This window comes from Tupaia chinensis, unplaced genomic scaffold (assembly GCF_000334495.1).
Source record: "Tupaia chinensis unplaced genomic scaffold, TupChi_1.0 Scaffold149501_1, whole genome shotgun sequence".
NCBI lineage: Eukaryota > Metazoa > Chordata > Mammalia > Scandentia > Tupaiidae > Tupaia > Tupaia belangeri.
In genome coordinates, this window is record NW_006209345.1 from 4,328,577 (window position 1) to 4,335,324 (window position 6,748).

General features: G+C 45.0%; 1 protein-coding gene across 1 annotated transcript in view; it reads right to left on the reverse strand.

The window, feature by feature from the left end:
- The window catches only part of PACS1 (phosphofurin acidic cluster sorting protein 1), a 179,838-nt gene that overhangs the window by 17,126 nt on the left and 155,964 nt on the right, over window positions 1-6,748 (reverse strand). The window lies entirely within an intron of this gene.

Below are 6,748 nucleotides of genomic sequence, written 5' to 3' on the forward strand. Positions count from 1 at the left end.
TTGGTTTCGGTGAACTTTTTCTGACCAAAAGAGTCAGAAAAAATAAAGGCTATCCCAATTCCTCCTAACTATTCAAAGTCCTTTCTTCACGTAAATTATTGGGTCATCGGGAAAGTCATGATACGTTTTTGCTCAGAAAAACACATCATGACTTTCCCTGATGACCTAAAATATAATACTGAGAAGGATCAGGTGAAAAAGTTAAGGGGCTCACTTTGCAAACTAACAAACAAGGATAACAAAAGTAGGCCTCCAGGGCCAGCAGGTGGTGTGGTGAAGGGGCTAGACAACCACATGGCCGACCGCGGTATGAGTCCTGGACCTGTCAGCTTAAAAATCACACTGGGCATGTATGTGTACATGCCTAAAATCCTGAGAGGAGTATGGAGAAGGGATTGCAGCATAGCCAACTGCCCTAGGTGGTGATTTTTCACTTTTTCTCTCTGTCTCTTGCAAGCACACACACCCTATGGCTAAAACCTAAAAATAAAAATGTAGTCTCCCTGTGTCATGAGAGGTCTTCAAAAAGCTCATAGGAAATGCATACTATAAAGAAATCATGTATAGATTTCAATGAAAACACTTTTTTTTTTTTTTTGGAGAGATTTTCACTGTAGGGCGCGTGCGCTCGCCAGACAGACAGAGAGAGACATAGAGACAGAAAGCGAGAAATCACCCCCCAGGGGGGATGGTCACGCCGCAATCCCTTCTCCTCCATTCTCCTCTCGGGATCTTGGGCACGTACGCACACGCGCCCGGCGTGAGTTTTAAGCCACCGGGTCCAGGACGCGAACCGCGGTCGACTACATGGGAGTCCAGTGACATAGCCATTACAGTAACTGCTGGTTCAATGAAAACACTTTAAAAAAAAAGAAAAACAAAACATTTTGCCAGAGGTTGTAGGTTGGGGAGGGGGAGAGAGAGAGAGAGAAACAGAAAAAGTGAGAGAGTACCCCCACTCCCATGAGGCATGGTTATACTGCAGTCTCTTCTCCTCTACTTCTCCCTCCTGTTGGGATTTTGGGCACACACACACATGTACCTGATACATTTTTCAGTCATTGGGTCTAGTACTCAAACTGCAGGTCAGCCAGGTGGGATCCAATTGCTTTAACCACCAGGCCACTGACTGGCCCATGTCGCAAATATTCTTTCACACCAAAAATACACCTATACTTGAATTCCATTTTTCTATGAACCTTTTAAAATATCTTTTTTCCCATGAGCAAGGGAAAGAGAGAGAGCATCCTTAACAGGGTCCTGATGCCACAATCCACTCCCAGCTTTACTCAGCCCCAGATCAGTTACCTCATATTCTCAGGATGGTCTCTGGACAAAACCAGAACCTTCCCATGTGGGTCAGCCTCGCAGAGTGTCATATTAGGCCCTCTTTCCACAAACTTTTTGAAGTCCCCTGTACTCTCAGCCAGGGTTTCTAGTTTCTTCACCTTGGCACTACTGACATTTTGGGCTGGATCATTCTTGGCTGGGGGAGGTGTCTGTCTCATGAGATGTTTAGCAGCATCCCTGGCCTCTACTCACTTAACACCAGTAGCAGCTCCCCTTATCATCTGTGATGACTAAAAATATATTTGATTAAAACTCTCTAATATATTCTGTTACAAAGTTTTCTGGATGGTTTTGCCAAGCAAAAATGTCCTCTGGGAGGCAAAATCACCTCCAAACGATCTTTTAAAAAATATTTATTTAATTTTACTTATTCATTCATTTAAATTTGATGAGAGAGAGAGAGAGAAAGTGAGAACACAAGCCACCAGGCCCAGCACTGAACCATGGTCAGTCATGTGGGAGTATCCAGTGCCTTAACCACAGCGCCTGCTGGTCTCATAATCACTTCCAATTGAGAACCACTGCTCTAAGCCATCTGCAACATGCTTTTGCCAGACCCTGAACCCCAGATATTGGCTTGTTTATAGCTCACAGCCACGCACCACAGGCTGCCTCCAGACTGCACAGCGAATTCATTTACACTTGTCTTTATGATTATCCAGTGTTAATAGAGTCTAGAATCATAGAAATGCCCTGCTCAGAACTAAGACTGAAGATGGTTTCCCTTAATCAGTATGGAACTCAGTATGACAAATAAATTAAACAAGTTTTAAAGGGAGTGAACTGAGGTGATAACACAGTTCCGCTGGGAGATTTTAAAGTAATATGCCTCGTTGTCAAGCCCTATGACAGCCACAGCACTGGTTCCATGGCAAGTTGCAACATTTGATGAGCTCTTCCCCCCACCCCTCCCCGCCCCGGTTTTATTATGGTATAATTGACAAATAAAAACTGTGTATCTTTGTGGTGTATGATGTGATGATTCAGTAGACACTTACATTGTAAAATAATTAAACCATGGTAATAAACATATCCATTTCTACAAGATCTTTAACTTGGACCTTAAAACATCAGGTTGTGGGGCCCGCAAGTGGTATGGTGGTTAAGGTGCTGGATTCCCACATGGCTGACCATGGTTCGAGTTCCACATCTGGTGGTTTGCTTTCTTACTTTCTCTCTCTTTTGAGTGCATGTATCCTATAGGAAGTTTAAAAATAATAATAATAAAGTAAAATATATAAGTAATTTTTAAAAATTATGTTACATACCATGCATACATACAGTCCTGTTAGTTTTTTAATTTGCTAGATGACATGAGCACTCACCGGAGAGACACAGATAGAGAAAGAGGGAGAGAGAGAAAGCACTCCTTGATGGGGTGTGGTCATGCCATAATCCCTTCTCCTCCATTCCTCCATCCTGTCAGGATCCTGGGCATGCATACACTCATGCCTGGTGTTTGACTAATTTGGGATTCGGCTCCCTCAACTTCTAGGCTACAGGCTGGCCCTATCAGTCAATTTTAAATAAATAAATATGAAAAAAATTCTTTGACTTGGATTGGGCTTAGAAGGCATATGCTGGCTATTCATGGACTCGTAGAGAAACAAACGGCCCTTCTCAAGTTCCTGTTCTTGTGCCTAAGAATGCTAACAGGCTTTTCTCACCCCAAGTCCCTGGAACACCAGCAGCCTCTAGCTGTGTCTTTCTAACTGCTTGGCTCTGGAGGCAGATGAGGCATCTGGAGGTCCTGCAGGGCAATGCTAAGTGCTGAGGGGTGCATGCATGCTCACAGGGGCAGGGCTACAGTGGGTAATATTCAGGCTGTTCTTCTGAAGTCTCACTCTCTGACACCATTATGCACGGGGCTATGGGGGCTATGGAAATCGCAACTTTGAGTACAGGCAGTCTTGGCTTAAAATCTGCATCTCAACGTGGCCCTGACTGAAGATTGTCAGGGCCTATTGTTATCAGCTTGGAGAACCAAACTGTGTTGCTATCCATTGCTGAGTCTTGGGAAAATTCAACAATGGCAATAGTTTGTATCAGCAATTTCTTCTGGTCCTGATAAACTGAATCCTCTGAAAATCTGGGGAACAAAAAAGAAAATGGAGAAAAATACATAGCCATGCTAGGAAATCCAGGATGAGAGGACACCCAGCTGAGGCAGCACGTGCACATCTGCCTATAGACGCACAATCTCATGTTTGCTCTAAATCCTTCCAGAAACTCTCCATGTAAGGGCACAGACTTGTTCTGTCGTTCTCCAAGTGCGCCTTTCATACTAACGGATTCCAAGGTTCCACACCCACGTCAAGACATATGGGGCTCTTCAAATAGAAATATCAGCAAGAACCAGTGAAGTGAGTCTGAAATCTGGCCAAGGGAACCAGAATTTGAAGGACTCATGAAAAAGACATCTAGAGTCTATCAATTTTAGAAGTCCAAAACGGAAAAAGCTCTAAGAAATTCTAATAATAAAAGCAACAACAGCTTACATTTACTGCAAGCTCTTATGCACTAAATCAATTAATAAGTTAGTCAGTCAGGCATGCACAATGCTAGGGGACTGATCTTGTGAGACATATGCTTTTTACATGTAACTGGTAGATGTGAGGTATATGCCTTTTACATATAATTTATAGATGAAAAGATGAGGCCTTGGTAACTTGCCCCAGATCATATGGTCAATGGAGTCATGAAGTCAGGATTCAAACTCAGAAGCTACACCCTGCTCCAAATGTGGTGTTTGCTTGAACAGGGGCCCATGGCCTTTGCACTATAAAAAGGGATACTCAGCCGACTTCTGAGCTAACTGGGTTCCTGTGCCAACACCGTCATCTTACAAACACAGCCCCTAAGGCTCAGAATGTAGAGACGATTTTTCTCTCTAGATTTTACAAACCATGTAGTTGCGATCAGAGTAGAATCCAAAGTCAACTTCTGCCAACCCAGAAGCACCTGCATTAGTATGAAACAGTCCTCTTAAGAATGACAATTGCTAGCACTTATTGGACATTCACAGCACATCAGGTGTGATCTTAGTGCTCCTGAGGCACTGTGTCCGTGAGTAACTTAACTATGCTTTGTTACAATGGAGCATGTGTTCCACATTCGTAGAATGCTGTGAGCATTCCTCTTTCAGCCTGTCCCAGGTTTATTTATTTATTTATTTTTAGGTTTTTGCTATAGGGCATGTGTGCTCACTGGAGACAGACAGAATAGAGAAAGTGAAAGTGAGAAATCCCTCCCAGGTGGATGGCAATGCCACAACCCCTTCTCTTCCATTCTCTTCTTGGGATTTTGGGCACTCATGCACATGTGCCCAGTGTGATTTTCAAGCTGCCAGGTCTGGGATTAGAAGTGTGGTCAGCCACATGGGAGTCCAGCACCTTAACTACCATGCCACCTGCTGGTCCCATAGGTTTCTTTTTAGAGGAGCTAGCCCTTATACTTAAAATGGAATCTGGTTCCAGGGGTCAATGGTCCACCCTTGACAATTCAGCAGCACCCCCTTCCTTATTCCTGCGAGGAAAAGCAGCTTTCGATCACATCCTAAACACTGAAAGTAAAGCAAGTGAGGCTTTTGCTCCAGATCACCAAGATCCAGAGCCGGAGGGGAACTGAGGCTGCAGAGTCTGCCAGTGGCAGGTTTCTCTATTGGGGGATTCTGGGTATGGGCTGCAGTTTCCCCTCCTTCATTTCCTCACTATCACTACCAGGGGTTTTCTTGGTGGGCCAACCTGGCCTGTCTGCTGTGCATTAAGCAGGAAGAGTGATAAACTGGAGGGCAGCCCCACCTAGTGGCGGCAGGTGAAAAGGCAGCCCATGAGATGCACCAGGAGATGTTGATGGTTTACAGACACTTCCAACAGACCCTTCAACAGACACTGCTTTTCAGCAGATGGGGTGCCCTGCGTGCTTCATGGCACTCCTCAGAATTAATACCTATTTGTGAAGTGAGTTTTGTATTTCCTCTGCTGAATAAATGACCATAAGCTTCATCTGCTAGTAAAGTGGCAAAAACAAGAGGATTTAAAAGATTCAATTTTTTTTCTTTCTTTTTTTTCTTTCCATTGGGTGCATGAGCTCTCCAGATAGAGACAACAGAGAGGGAAAGTCAGAAATCAACCCCCATGGGTGATTGCAAGCCACGCTGCAATCCCTTTTTCACCATTCTCCTCTTGAGATTTTGGGTATGCATGCACATGTGCCCAGTGTTTTTTTTTTCAAACCACCAGGTCCAGGACTCAAACCACAGAGTTGGCCATATGGGATCTAGCGCTTTAACTACCATGCCACCTGCTGGCCCATGATTTAATTTCTTTAACTTACAGAAAAGACACTGCTTTCGAAAGCAAACCATAAGCTCTATACTAAATTATGCACACCAACCACTTGCTTTTAATGGTAAATGAAGGGATGCATAACTTCCCCAGTCTGAGGTAGGTTCAACATCAATCCAGATGCCACCTGTGAGCTAAGAAGGACCAGAGCATGGCCTGAGGATGCTGGGCTCTTGAGTGCTTAGTAGACAGCCCCTTGTTCCTATTGCTCACCGGGCAAAATGAAAACCTGTCCACTAAATTCTAAATTCTTCCAAAGTATCGCTCCAATCAACAAAGCCTACCTGCCATCTCCCGGACAGATCTTTGGGCTTCTCCGCCCATTCATACCTGTTTTTTTGTTTTGTTTTGTTTTCCCAGTGTGGAATGCAGAAATACTTACCACTGGCCAGATGCCTATCCCAAGCCATAGTCTCAGCTACCATGTAGTAGAGGCGGAGGGAGAGGCTTTGAGGCACTGTGCATTTGGGGAGGGATGACCTTGTGTCATGGTGAACAGACAGGAAAGAATGCCCAACCAGACATAGCAATTCCCTTAGAGAACTAAACTCCCAGCCTGGACTGAAATGAGGGAAGACTGGAACAAGATAAAACCACTTTTCTTTTTTTTTTTGGAGAGGTTTTTGCTATAGGGTGCATGCGCTCGCCAGACAGACAGAGAGAGACAGAGAGATAGAAAGCGAGAAATCACCCCCCAGAGGGGATGGCCACGCCACAATCCCTTCTCCTCCATTCTCCTCTTGGGATCTTGGGCACTAACGCACACGCACCCAGCGTGAGTTTAAGCCACCGGGTCTGGGACTTGAACCGCGATCGACTATGTGGGAGTCCAGTGACATAGCCATTACGCTAACTGCTGGTCCCAAGATGAGACCACTTTTCTGAGGTCACAAAATGAGCCATGATTGGAGAAGCGGAGGGCCCAGAGCGCTTAGCACCCACATACCCATGGTCCCGCTCCCCCACCCTCACAGCCATTGGTCTTGCTCACAGGGCTGGTGGTGTCTTTGCCGAGGCTGCCCTTGCTGTTGAGGCTGGCAATCTCCCTCTGT